We start from the raw sequence: 15,438 nt of genomic DNA, 5'->3' as shown, positions 1-15,438 counted from the left end.
TCTCAGCTATGGTTACATTGCCCCTTAGCCTCCGCTTTGTTAGATTAAATAAGCCCATCTACTTCAAATTCTCCTTATGAGTCATATGCCATAGGCCCCTAACCATCTTAGTGGTTGGATGGATTCTCTCCAGTTTCCAGACTGGGTGAGATGGCCCCAAACTGTACAGAATATTTCATATGCATCCACACAAGCACCATGCAGAGGGTAATAACGACTTCCTCAATTTTTTGGACATGTTTTCCTATTCAATAAGTGGTTTGTCTTACCTACAATGAGAGCACACTGTTGGCTTATATTCAACTTGGTGTCCACCATAGCCTTCTCAGCCAGTTTACAGCTCAGCGGGTCAGTTTGCAGCCTGGGTGTGTGTGGGGATGTTCTTGAGCTTTCAATAAGTTTTCTTTAAAAGTTAGCCAGACCTCTGGAGTGCATTTTCTCCTCATGGCACCCTCTGAGGGGATTCTGCTTGGAAGATCCCTAAACAAGCTTAAGTGATTTGTCCTGAGGTCCACAGTCCTGACTCTGTTGTTTCTCTTCCTCACCTTCCTCTGAATCTTGACCTCAGCTGTCTCATGATCACTACAGGGCAAACTGCCATCTACAACCACATTTACCATCAGTTTTTTGTGGGCAGAAAGTTAAATAGATGTCATGAAAATTTCACAACTAGCCCATGCTGACCAAGGGGAGAGGCTAGGATGCAAATTATAGAACTGCAAGAGTAAGTCTCTGTTCACATACGTGAGGTGTCACATTCGAATTGGGCACACCAAATGCAGTTTTACACATTTATACTAGAAAATTTCTTGGTTTGTTTGCACTATACTATCTTCGCCTCCCACCAAAAACCTTCCATGGGAACATGAGTTTGTGATCAGGACTTCTGCACTAGTTTTGATGCCATTTGCCCACTTTTCAATTCAGGCTTTGAAGCCTATGGGGCCTTCCAATTTAGGCACATCTAATTCTGTCAGGATTGTGTTAGTAAAGGCATAGATTATGCTGACAGACTAAAATCTTGCAACTTGGTGTTGCTCCAACAGAAGCTTTTGGTGGTAAGCACCTAGCATACCCAGTCTGTAAACTGTACTGCTGCCCATGCTATGACAATGCATGCAGGAAAGTCATGAAAACCAGTCAGAGCTTTGTGGAATCAGTTTTCCTGTTTCTAATGCTCTTCCTTTCTCTTAGAGATTCAAGAAGAGTGCCACTCTTTTACAATGTATTCTCTGCATTGTGGATAGTGAGTATGGCTACACGTTTATTTCAGTTCAACTGAGTGGCATAGAGTTGCTAGCTAAATTTGCCTCCACATGTTTTCGTAATTTCATTATCATTCACTCCTCTCTTTAATGTGCATGACTTAGATAAAGTATCATGACCTCAGTCTTTAGCTGTAAACAAGCGCTATCTTAAAGCCAATCCTCAGCCAAAAAGCTGATTACCGATCACTGGTGCATTTACAACACATGATTCAAAACTGGCTCGCAGCCAAAGACGTGTCTATTCCAGATGCCGCTGGACTTTCTCTTCTGCTCTAACCCAGAAATCCACTTTTGAAGATACATATATTTTCGTGAAAACCAAGTGTGTTCTCATGAAGCCCAAATCATTCTGCTATCTTCAAAAGTAACCACATTCAATTCTGTGGCTCCAATATGCCAGGGGTCAGTTGGTTGGTTAATCCCATCCTAGGCTCACCAGGGTGCCTCAGCTTCAACCAGGACCTGCTGGTCCAGAACACAAACAGCTGGTACCAGCAGTGACATCAAACCTCCAAACTCCCTCCCTTTTCTGTGAGACCAATGCTCCCCCACCTTTTTGTTTGTGATTACACTGAACATATTACTACATTAAGAAATAATAGGTAGCTTTAAATTTTACAGTGGCACAGAGAACATGCTAGTTGTCCCTGTGTTTTATATCAGGTCAGAAAAAAAAAACCTAGCAAGGAGAATTTCAGATAAAACTTTTTTAATATTTAACTAAGCTTATCAGGTAAAGGGAATCTGCCAAGCAATAAGGTGCACTTCGAATATTGCTTGCAGTTTCTACATGACCTTTACTACTTGGTCATATAAATGGCATTTCAGTCTTGATTAAGAAATGAGACCATTTTTGTGGAAAAAGGTATTTACATTCTGTTATTGAATATTTTGTGACAGACTTTTTTATATGTGTGCATATGCCATATAAGAGGGGTGTATTATGTTTTATGTTCATCAAGAGCAAAAAAAAAGATAATTCATATGGAGTTTTGACATTTGTTTGACAGGACACTGTAAAGTGTGTGCAATACACACATATATCTAGAAGTACAAATTTATAATACATTTGTCATTATTGAAGTGAATGATTAAAAATATATATACATAAAATTTAAATGTATATATAGACAACTTCTGAAAAATCTGCTACAGAAGAAATGGACGTGAACTGCTGCAAGAAAAAGCTGGGCTGAAGGCAGGGCAGCCAGCAAGCTGAGCAGCCTGAATGCACCCTGCCCAGCAAGCCCAGCCATTCGCCTACTTGCTAGCTAACTGGAGAGTATCTCATCGAATAGCATCAGCTTTTTCCCAGTGTTCTGTTACAACAGAAAATTACAGATGCTATGAACAATCTTTTAAATTATTAATCCAGTGCACTGCTTGCTTTGCAAAGTGACACTATAGATTAAAGTGCTCAAAGGTTTGTCTTTAGATACTTTGTTTGCGTAATGGAACGTCACCAGAACGAGCCTGTTGCTTTAAAAAAGACAGAGTTGATTATGTGCTGCTGCATGGACTGAAATACTCTACATCAAAGTTTCCTAGGTGAGTGATTTAGGACTAAATGTGTGAGGCTGAAGAATTCAGTTCTTCAGTCATCCAAGTATGATAAACTTCTTCTGTGACCTCCTGCGATTAGCAATGGCTGTTCACAAACCCTGAGATTGGTCAATGAATTTTCCACTGGCTGTAGTGGGTCATAGCCAGTAAGAACTGTTTGCATGAGGAACTATGAAGAACATAACATATACTTACTGCTGTGTCAGAGGTTTTGAAATGTGTAGTCCAGCAATTGCATGAGCAGCCTTATTCTAAAACAATAATTATTTTAAAGGAGCTCTGGACTAAAGTTCTTCTCACAAAATTGAACTGGTTTTATTACCTTTAAAGAAAATGTTATAGATGGCTGCTGTGGCCATGAAAGCAGCTTCCTTTCTCTGTAGTTCTTGGTAGAAACAGGTTTTCTTTACTAAGTCTCCAGCTGTGCCTCTGGGAGCAGTACAGAACTGCCAGCCGGCCAGCTGCATTTTATGTAGTGCTGCCAGGAACATCGTGCCAATATTTCTATAAACAGTTTGTCCCTGTTTTTTTACTGGGGAAAAAAGTTGTGCAGTTTCCAACTGTGTATAAATTTGAGCCTTCCTGCATCTTGAAGGATAATCACATGTGCAAGTTAAGCCGGACGTGGAACCTAATCAGTGAGCAACCAGGGGGAAGGACCTGTGCTCTAGTAACATCCCTGAGTTTTGCTGAACCATAGCTGTGGGAAATGCAGGGAAACCAGAATAACTGCTTCCCTGAAACACTATCTGTGGGACTATGTGATAGCAAGAATTTACTACAAAGAACAATCTGCTCACCTTGCCATAGTAAAGTAATTACTGTTAGATCTTACACCCTTTTATATCCACCTATAGTGTAACAAATTTCTCAAATTCACTCTTATAATTACAAAGCATGAGGGAGAAAACAGACACAACCAAGTACTCCATGACTGGGTTCATTACATTTACAAAAGCATGTTAAGGCTAATTAAATGCCTTCTGCTGTTCTTGCAGCTTTGGTATTGCGCATCCCCAGCAACACCATTGATGTTCTTTTGCCTTAACAGTTAAGTACACAGAAGGATATTCTACACTGATGCAGAGCAGATTTGGAATATATTCCCTATAGTCAGTAGAATAATACCACTATTACAGTAGTTCAAAAACCAGGACCAGGATTCCATTTTTCAACTTTAGCAAAGCACTGCTAAGTTTTCCTTCTCTATCTTTTCAGACTTTCCTGACTTGGATTTTTTGTTTGCATTACAGAGGTCACAGAAATACCTGTTTTCAAACAGAAGTTTCATGTTGATCACTGTTTTGTATATTTTAGATTGCAATTGCATTCAGAAAGTGTCAAAAAAAACCCTAACAATAACAATCCCCTTCCCCAATCTTTGTGTTATCTCAGAAAAGTTCCAGATTATCCTGAAATAAGTCCTCCTTTAAAGAAACAAATAAATCTTTCAAGGTCTGTTTGATCAATTTTTTTAGGGTCTTTAGGAGGAAGTGTGCAAATGCCAACAAAATCAGTGGGAACTTAAAAGCTGCTGGTTGTGCTGGACAGAGGGCCATTTCTCTGAACAGCAAAAGGCTAAGTGGCTGCAAGTCAGAGGGCTCCTAAGGAATGTAAGGAGGCATAATCACATGCAACTTGCCACATTTACAGAGAGAAGGAGCTCCAGTATGCAGTGTTCTGTAAACTGAAAGATCAGGGTCGCACACCGGTAGCAGCAAAATAAACCTGGAAAGTATAACTTGGGAGAATGCTCTTAACAACTGAAAATAAATTTTGGGGTTGAGTGTTTTGTGGTGGGTTTTGGTTGTGGGTTTTGTTTTCCCCCATCTTTCACCAAATCACAGCAGCTACAATGCTGGTATAATGCAACAGAAGAGAAATTCACAGACACAGAAATGAAAATTCACTCAATTCAACTTGGCAGTTTAATTGGTAAAAAAGCGTAACCTTACACACTCCAGTATCTGCTACTGGTGTAAGGGAGGTTTCAAAAGTCCAGTCCAGTAAGTATTAAAAGATTAAATTCAGGAATTGTTACCTGAAATATCAAAATAAAAATGTTCCTAAACAATTTTTTTGGAAGAAAACATTGTAACAGGCCTCATTTTGCCTGTCAATGATTACATTAACATCAAAGTTCCAAAATTATTTTGAAGACAAGTACAAATCTGCATTGCTTATTCAAGAGGACTCCTAAAAATAGAACGTTATGAAATAAAGATCTTATAATTTGTTCCACAAAGTGTCTAAATTCTCCAGAAATTTCAGATTACTTTACTGGCTTTTATGGTATGAACCTATTGAAATAAATCAGAGGTGGGTTGACACTATTACTCTGTACTGGTTTATATGCAGTTGCTATACAACTAGAACATTAAAGTTTACTAAAAACCATACATATACATCATTTCAGCATAGTTCATGAACATTTTTTGTCTTTTTTATGCTGTTTATAATAATGAAATAGAACACTTATTTACTCAAAGTAGAAGCACCAGCACAACTGTGTGTTTCTAAGTAAAAGTCATTTAGCCTCTTTCAAAAGAAGTTACAGATCTCACCATGAAATTACACTGCTAATAGAAGATGCAGCCACTGCTCAGGTGAAACAATTCAGTGAGGAACTCAGATAAGTAGCATTTGAAATTACGACTTTCACAAAGCAGCTCAGGAAATACCTAAAATTATTCACTATGTCAACCAGAAAAACCTAATGAGAAGGAAGCCAGAGGTTTTGTTCAGTCCATTAAAGGAAATTCCCCAGACATGATCCTTTGTAGAAAGTGTTCTCCAACTTTTGTGCATATCAAGCAAGAAAATTTTAGAAGTAGCATTCACTGATAGAATCACTAGCAAGGCAATAGAAAATAATCTATGAGAAGTGGAAGTCCTTGACCTTGTTTGCAGTCTCCAAGAATCAAGGCACAGTATGTGAAGTATATTCAATATGAGGAAATGTATTATTAAAAAAGACAGCTAAGCATTCCTGAAAAAATGGATGGACGCCAGCCATGGATGGATGCCTGCCATGGATGGATGCCTGTGGATGCCAGCCACATCCATGACAATAGCCATGACTACATTACACATTCTTATTAAATGCATTTCAGTAATAAAAGAGTGGGAGAAAAGTGCATTCTGGTTTTGAAAAATGTGTGGTGATATGTTATTTCTGTGACAGCAATAAGGCATCAACATAGGACACAGATGGCCAGTTGCCTACTCCTACTGGGAGACAGGACCACCTTTCAGAAGTACTTAGAGTCCCCAAATAACTCCGACAACCAAGTATAAAAGGAAGGGCCACTGTGCTGGAATGAAATAGGCATCTCTGGACCATTCCTGGGTACCAAGTACTCCAGTCAGAGGCATGTTCCTGTGCTGATGAGAAAACTCCAATAAACCTTATATTGTGAACCCTTACACCCTTTTCTTATAAAACACGCAAATTTGAAACTCAGAGCTTGAACCTGAAGGCCAGAAGAAAAAGAGCATTTGCACAGCCAGGGTAGTAGAAGAGGTCGCTTGGCATTTTGGGAGACAGTCACTGAAAAGAGGTGTAGCATGAACAGGTTCTAGACAGGGACTCCACAGTACTAAATGTTCCAAACGACGCAGCAGAATGGTTTGTGGTTTTTATAGAAACATCTGATGAGTTTCCCAAAAGAAAACACTCATCAGATTGGACTAATACCAATAAAGATGGTATTGACATAAAGAAAGGTAAATTAACTCATATTGAGCTTTGCCTTGCCAGAAATTGATCGTACTTGTGATAAACAAATGATAGCTTGAGTAGCTGCCCACAGTCATTTCTGTCAATGCTGTTCTGGGAAACTAGATTGCCTTGCCCTTCTCTCTAAAAGAAAGACTTAGCAATTGCAGTTAAGGTGCACAGTAATATTAACTCACTCCTACAGATTATTGTTTTAGTCACAGGCAATGTAAACAGTTGCTTAGGAAAGCAGGTAGAGAAAAAAAACCAGCTGTCCTTCTCCTCTACCCTTGTGTATGATCCTGGAGCCTTGCAAAATGGCTTGCCTTTCTGTGGTGAGTGGGCTGGTCCATAGTGCTGGGGAGAGGAGGAAGAGGAGATCCTCCTAGGCACCAGGCACCATCCTTTATTTCGCTGTCTTCTGGGAGGTAGCAGAAGCAGCAAGCCGAACTCAACACATTTTCCCACCAGCTTCCTCTTCCCTCCTTGTAGTGGTAGTTGCTCAGCCCCAGCCAACCTCCACCCACACCCCCAGGGATACTTCTTGGAGTGGTAAAATTCAGTGTTAACTCCAAGGTTTGACCTGTCTCTGTTGTATATATTCAACATGTGGAATTGCTGTGCCAGGTGAGCCTAGGGACTAGGAAGTCATTGTGAGACAACCCTAAGGAAAAATATTTCTGCCTCTAGAATAAACAAAGATGAATACTGCGATTCGAGGTTTAATCTCTGAGCTCTTCCTTTGAAATGCTTTATGTAACATGCAAAAAGGGAAATGCAGCACAGCATAAGCTAGGGGACAGTATACCCTGCTTTCCTCTGAAATCTTCCCTAGAGGATTAAATTACCCTGGCCTGTCCAAGGGTAGCTTCAGACTTTTCATTTAATTTCATGTTCCATTTGAGGCCATAGGTCTTCTCTTCCTTAGAATACTACTTCTAAAATTCACCCTAACAGAAAACTTTCTTTATAAATTTATTTAATATAGATATGGTTTTGTGTCTGACTCTGTTTCAGTACTTTTCCAAACAAGTGAAACAAGGCTTGGGGATTTCAAAATATCCTTCTCAGTCTGCACACAAAAATTGCTTCCCCATCTCTTTCTTTCATACTATGAAGTGCATGGTTTTAGTTTATCAGTATTTTTATTTTAGAGCAATGATGTATTTGGTTTTTCCTTTAAACTTTTACCTTCAGTCAGCTATGTTATAAAGTCCCGTAAAAAAAATCTAATTTCAGCTTCAAAAAAAAAATCCTTTTTTGTTTCTGTTTGTAATCTCACTTCTAAGCAAAAACCTCAGACGCCAAATGGGGAAAGAAAAAGACAGAGAGAGACAGAGAAAGAACTTTTATCAGTTTGGGTTTGGGGGGTATGGTGGTAGGTTGTGGCTTGAGGTATGGGCATACATATTCTTCATATTATTCAAACATAAACTCTGGAAGGTCTTAGGAGGACCTGCACAGTGTATCCTCCCATATTTAGTCATATATAACCTCTGCCCTCATCATTGTCCCTGACTGGGAGGGCCCCATCCTGCCTTAATCTGAACAAGCCACTGAGGAGGATGTGGAGAGCCCGTAACCAAGATGACAACAGCATCCCAGATTCTGCTGCTGCATTGGAGCTCTCTAGTGGAATACATGCTGCAGAGCAGCCTAGTCCTATTTTGACTGCCTAACAAAACCCCCAAAATATTGGTTTTGGTTGTTATTCTGAGTCCCTGTGAAGAAAAGTGATGTACAAAATAAGTTGGGATGTTCCACAGTAGTCTCTTTTTCAATACCTATTATGAGTTTAACCTGACCACCCTGAGGGCCTCAACAGCATAATCTGGCAAAGGAGCAAAGGGAAAAGATTTCTGCTGGGTCTGAAGGTAGGGCTTGTAGATGGTCAACACATCATGTAATTTGACTTGTATTTTTCAAATTTAGTCTAGCTGGACACAGATAAACATCAAACCCATGGGATCAGACTGAGCTTGAAGAAGAGTCAGAATTCCCTGTTTATCACATAGATTTTTTCGGGTTACTTTGATGTTATAATCATTTGAATGGGAAGAACTAACGGTCCAGACAGATGTGACTGTTGTGGTTTGGGTACTGAGATAGCAGGAGGTGGTTAGCACTCTCCCTCAGCTACAGAGGGCTACTGCAGGCTAAAACTCATTTATCTTTCCTGCTGCCCCTTCTTCATAATAAGACAATCCCAGTTAAGCAGGGCTGCTGCAGGAACCACAGGCCAGAGAGTGTGGACTGGCTTATTCTCCATCTTTTTCCTTTTTTCCACTGCTGTTTCACCACATCAGAGACTAAGACAGACCTACCTGCAAGATACCTGCAGCATTCAGTGTTAGCTGGATACTCATAAACACCAGGTCCCCCATTTCATATCCAGCATCAGTACAGAGCTCCAGGAAGCCCCTTTTCCAATCTTGGTTTAGCTTTGGTTTCCTCCACTTCCTGGGTGTAATACAATGAAATTAAGGAACAGAAACTGAAGAAAAGATATAGGAAAGGAAGCAATACACAAAATTTAGAAGAAACGGTTATATGCATTTCTACTGCATCTATACATTTGTGAAGAAACAAGACAGCAAAAGGTGCTGGTCCATGAGACCAGCATGTGAGGCTTGGTAGTAGAGATGTACAGCAATATGCTTCATAAGCACTGTCAATAGAATTTCTGAAAGCTTTTTTGGAAGCAAAACATGTATTTCTGCTTATAAATTTCTTACTAATCTGTTAGTTGTCATCAATGTGAGGAACCAGCTTCTACTTTCCATAAGCCTTTAGGGACCCTGACATACATCATTAATGATGCTTTTGTACCCGATGCTACCGTGGCACTTAAATGTACCAAGTATCAGGTCTTTGTCTGTTTAGAGCTGAGCAGAAATGCAATACAAACCAGTCCATAACTGATGAAGCTATTGTTACACTGTGGTTATCTTTTCTGACTCCCTGCATAACACAAGATGTAGGACTTCCCTAAAATCTTGTTTGAATAGCTCCATTCTTGCAAAATTGTCTCTCCAGGCTCTTAGAAATTGTCATCAATTAATGAAGCAAGTGGAGATGGGAGGGAAGAAAGATTAGGAACTATAAAATGAGTACATTGCCATAAACATGAGGAGATTTCAGCCCACCACTTGTGTTTCATATCACCACCTAAGCAATGTTCTAGTTTTTTATTAGACGCTCAACAAAAGAGGGAAACAGAAAGTAGCTAAACAATTTCCTTACCTTAATAGCTATTTTGAAGTCTTAGAGACATCCTTAAAAAACAAAATATCCTAGGAGTTTCTGAAATAAAGTTCCTTTCATAAGTAATAAGGTAACAAGGCTCACTCAAATTTATTTGCTCCTACTGTGAAAAACACACAGGATAAAATTCAGATCACCAAATTTAGTGCCAGTGATAAACCTGAAAAGCAATTAAGAAGCTTGAGATGAATAATAAAGTGAATCCTAATGCTCACTCACCAGCATGATATAACCCTGAACGTGGTCATGTTCAGATTGCATTTATATTTTATGCCATAAGGTCCTTCAAATTATGTTGATCAGAGCAGCCAGAGGTTCCCATCTAACTTTCATCCTAATTCAGACCTGGAAAGGTGAGCTTAACTTTCAAAAAAGAATGGAGAAAATCCTTCATTTGTTGGTTTTACCAGTTGGTTTTACCAGAAGGAAATATATGTTCTTGAATGACTATTCACTACTAAATACCCAACCACTAGGTTACAGAGCTATCTTACTTTATCATCTCCTTCTTACCATCTTCTGTTCTTAGTGGAGAAGTCTAAGCCAAACATCACACTCAGCACAACTTTGGGAGTTCAGCATCTCTCCTGGAGGTGACAGCCTCCTACCACGATGGTGACGGTGGTACCACGAACCTTGGTGCCCAACTTCAGCACTCTGACTTGCCTCACAGGTCCAGGCAGGCCCTCCTACACACTAGGGTGGCTAGTTCTGATGGTTAGAGTCTGCATTTTTAATTTGGATCAGATCAGCAACTGTATACTGAGGTAACTAGACAGTCCTCAGTTATTCTGGATTAATTTCATACACAGCTTTCTATTTCTTTGATACTGTTTTCTTCAGTTTGGACTCCCCTTTGAGCCCTGGAGTCCTGCTAAAAGCAACGGATGACCACATGATTGGAGGCTGTAGGAAAAATCCTCAGCCTAAAAAAAGTTTCTGAAATCCTTGTAATTTTCTTTAAAGTAAACAGCTATGTTTTAATCTGGCATACATCATTAAGGCATGTGGTACAATATTTCAGTATAACATTCCGGAAGGAGAGGAAAACTATTGTGAGGATATTTCAAGTAGACAAAAGGCCATTTAAGGAAGAAGAGGTCACTGAGCAAACTAAATATGTGTGAAGGCACAGTAGGATTCATGTGAATGAGGAGCAAAATCATGTTGTTGAAAAAATATCTTCAGATTTACCCTAATTCTTATAAAGACAACACAAGTAATAAAATGTAGGAGCACATGGGACACAAAAAGCAGTTCCATTCTGTCTCTCTGGGTTAAATATAGCTGGATTAGTGTGTCATAATAATCCCTGGCAGAAATGAATCCCACTCTTTTCTATAAAGCAAAGGGATTTCCGTAACCTTCATATATAGCTTGTCCCAGTGCTTAACTACCAGTATAGTTAGAAGGTTTTCATAAGATCTAATAGAAACCTTCTTTATTATAAATTATGACTATAGTGTTTTTTTCTGAACATCTGATCTCCATTATCTCAAAATGCAGGTTTGGTGTTTTGAAGCTATCACAACCACTTCCACTCTTCCTTTCCGTGTTAGTCTATTTTCCAAATTTAAAAAGAAATCTGATTTTATTTTTCACTATGATGATTATTTCCATAAGTTCATTTTTTCCTAATGCTTAATACAATTTGTCTTGGCTTTGTAACTTTAATAACATAACCCCCTTGTATATTCTTTTTTAATTAATAATGGAAAAATGCGTCTAAGCTGTCAAAACTATTACAAATAAAAGAATTTTCATCGTCATACTTTCAGATTGCGTGTATTACATTAGGCAAATACATCAAGATAATTTTGCTATATATTCCTTGTAAAAATTAGGGCAGAATGGAAGTCTGTTCTCCATTACATTCACCCGGTGTTTACTTACAAAGTGGTAAGACAAATGTATACAACATTTTTGTCTAGAATGCCCCTGACATTTTCAATCAGAAAATGTGTAACAAGGAGAAAGAAAGCTATTTCTAGACTTCTGAGTCCATTAGGAGCTTCTGCATTTGGCTCTAAGAGACTTCTCTAAGGAGACAATGGAATCAAGCACTGTCTCATGTCAATCTCCTCTTGTGTTTCAGCAATGTAATGTTAGCTCTGGGAAAAACTCTCCTTGACTATGTTGACTTGGGTATTATGAGCTACAGTTCCTTTCAGGTATGCCTGGTACAACAAATCTGCAACTCTAAGACAGGCGTCATATCCAGAAGATGTCTGTATATCCACTTTCTTCTTTCCCTTAGTATATATGGAGAACTGAGGCTTTCAACGTTTTCCTGCCCCTAGAGCTATGTCTCTCTTTTTTTTTTTCCCCCCATATAATTTCCATGTACATCCACACAGACTCAAAATAATTCAGAACTTGGCCTGTAGTAAAACAAGCATTTTTCTACAATGGACTATAAGTCTGTGTAGTCAGATACACAGTAGCCGATTTTCTTTGCCTATAAAGTTCATTTATATTTCTTTTTCTGCTAGAGAAAAAAGTTCTGTATTATTTATGTTGTTTTGTTTTGTTTTTTTTTTCCATTTTGAAAAGCATAAGTTCTGAACAAATGTTTTAATAATCAGACTACAGGCCAATGAAGCAGGTAGAAATTATTCCAGAGGTGGATTTCATTCTTAGTTGTTAATTAAATATAAACTCTGACATAAAAATGTCCTTTGAAAAGTGAGACCTACCAGATGTCTAGATTATACAATTAATCTAGCAAAGTGAAATTAAATGTGTTATCTTGCATGCAGAATAGGGAGAAAACCCCAACCACCTTGACACAAAAGAGCTCATGTCAACACAAAGATGCATGTGACTATCATCACAGGGTCACTCCCTGTCTCCCATCGCTCTTGGTCACGTTTCCTCATTTTTCCTCATTTTGTATTCATAGATCAACCACTGGACTATTTTAATGAAATACGTTTTTCTATCAAAACAATTATTTTGTTTTGTCACTCCTGTTCCAGTATGTTGGAATATATCACTAGCTTTGGCCATTTTCCAACTGTCAGTTTTCCAAACTTTTTTTGGCTACTCACGAGATTCATGTGGATCCTTTGCCCAGCAGGTCTCAGAGTTTATCAGGATGTCTCCAGAGTGACTGCCACTAACCGCTGCAAGCAACCTCTAGTAACGAGTCAAACATGTCCATGCACTGAAGTCTGGAAAGGCTCCGAACTTCAAGATCTTTACACAGTGTTTTCTTAAAATGCTAAATTGAACTTTGCCTCTTGGACCCTCTTTAGACATTGATGACGTTGTCATCTGTCCAATGACTTTGAGAAAAACAGCTCATCCTTAGCTTCTGTAGTAAAGAATTCTTTCACCGGATACTTGCATGGGAGAAGGACACTATTCAAATTCTCCCTGGAGAACTGCTGAATTTGGATGTGTGAAAAAAATCTCAAGGGTTCTGAATCAAAAACTATGCTTCTGATGAGAACCATGCTCAGAAGAACCTTTCTGAGAATAACAGTGAGACACTGCAGATGGAGATAAAGATTTTTGCATTCTTGCAGAAGACTTTTAGCAGCAAAATATGAGGCCTCTGTACTATATACTGCAAGTATGAGAGGAAATTGAGCTCTGGAAATGCCTTTTATTTTTCATTGCCTATAAGAAGGACAGAAGGTGACTAGTCCAGATGTAGACTTGTACACTGTAGGCTTCTGCAGACAGTTACAACTGATGTCAACATATACTTTTCAACATTGTAACAGCAGTGACAGAAGGTATTTTTATTAAGCATTCTTGATTTTAATGAATTATCAATAAAGATCACACAACATAGTGAAAAATAATCATTTGTACGTATTCATATTCATTTTTGTTGCTTCTACACAAATGTGCACTTTTAAAAGCATCTGATATGATCTGTTTTATTTTCATAGATACAAACATGCAAACAGGATGCTCAGAATGGCATCTTGGGCTACCAAATGGTGATAAAGTAAGAGGATCTTTCAGTTCTTTTCTGCATAGTGTCACATAATTAGAAATGCCCCTGGAGAATGTGATGAGCATTTCCCAAAGTATGCACATGTGAAAGAAATATCATCTTCTCTCTTTGGGTATGTCTCTTGGGAATGTTTTAAAAGTTCCTCCTACTCTTACAGTTCTCACACAATTCATGACATTTTTAGCTTTGGTCACTGTGACATCTCTGATGTACAAAAAAGAAGCGAGGAAAAGGGCAGTATTGTCCACACTGTAGGTCTCTATTCACAATGATTTATCACCTGTTTTCCTTTGTTATTTGGTGTTTTCCCCAAAATTCTCCTCCGTCTTGGATCTTGGAAGTGGCAAGACATTTTCACAATTTACCCTGACTATACAGGATCATATAGTCCAAGAGGATGATATGGGAGGATGCTGAGCAGGTGGCTGATGAGCACTTTCACCAAAAAATGCTAGTGTTGATACTGATGCAATCACAGACCAGAGGCAAATTAATAATTTCAGCAAACTAGCAGGGATCTCATCATTTCTTGTTGACTTCTGGAGGCAACACTTTTCCAGATCTTAACCTCAAGCATTCCCCACAAATCAGAGAAGGATATTATGAAATAAACTGGTGGGCACACTAGGAAAATAGGCTGCTCTTCTTCTCGCTTGATAGTGCTTAGGGTTGCAGCAGGAGTGGAAGGGAGCTGCAAGATTCCAGGACAGCACTGAAAGGACCACGATGCTAAATACTCTTTGTGTTTCTATGGGACACAAGTATCGGCTTCCTCATGCACACAGATCAGCATAGATTGCCCTGTAAAATGAGTAGGATCATGCAGCCTTGTGAAGAGAAGCGCATTCTTGGAAGTGTTTGCCATTTATTAACTAATTTGCTCCAACAGTTTAAGATTTAATGAAGCCACAAGTAAAATAATGCTTCTACTCACCTTTTGTTTTCTAAGTTTATTACTATGCTAAATTCAAGGAATTTCAGCAGATCCCCATCTGCTGAAATATGGGGAGAGAGAATCTGGGAAGAGAGAAGAGGTGGCTATAATAAAGGTTAAAATATCCAGGAAGCTAAAGCACCTTAGAAACCAGCATTCTGATATAAAGGAACTAAGTAATACAATATTAATTAGTACTGTAAAACATACTGGAAACATCCTCTAAAGTTTGGCTCACACCTGTGATCTAAGTGGTTCTTCTTGCTGTAAGCAAAACACCGATCTCCGGTGTTGCCGATTTGTACATATTGTGGGCATAGAAACCACCTCAGCCTGTTCTCACACTATAACGCTAACTTAGGAAGCACAGGAAGGTGTAATGCAGAATAGGATTTTGAGAGTCAAGATCCAGAAAGGCTGATCATGAGACAGCTTGCAAACACTTTGTCCTTTACATCATGTCAGCTTCAGAATGTATGGCTTACACTTACAGTATCTGAGAACAATTATCACAGTCCACCTCAAGTCTATTAATAACTGTCACAGGCTTCAGACCAAACAGGTTGTAAGTAATCTGCCTTGTGTCAATTTACTTTGGCAAGTCAAGTCTATGAATTGTCCAGGGAATGTCATAGACACACCAAATTCTTTACCGGGACTGTCCTAATAATTTACAAGCACAGACAATCAGGTTCCAGGATAATTGTCAGGCATTCTTGAA

At 38.9% G+C, this 15,438-nt stretch overlaps 1 protein-coding gene across 1 annotated transcript in view; it reads right to left on the bottom strand.

Annotated features, from left to right (window-relative positions):
• The window catches only part of CD36 (CD36 molecule (CD36 blood group)), a 67,122-nt gene extending 66,569 nt beyond the window's left edge, over positions 1-553 (bottom strand). The window contains exon 1 of the mRNA XM_075081499.1: positions 270-553. The gene's annotated coding sequence lies outside the window, so the exon portion shown is untranslated. The remainder of the gene's footprint in view (positions 1-269) is intronic.
• Between the last annotated feature and the right edge of the window lie 14,885 nt (positions 554-15,438).

This window comes from Phalacrocorax aristotelis, chromosome 1, assembly GCF_949628215.1.
Source record: "Phalacrocorax aristotelis chromosome 1, bGulAri2.1, whole genome shotgun sequence".
Lineage (NCBI taxonomy): Eukaryota > Metazoa > Chordata > Aves > Suliformes > Phalacrocoracidae > Phalacrocorax > Phalacrocorax aristotelis.
This window is presented reverse-complemented; position numbering and strand designations above follow the sequence as displayed.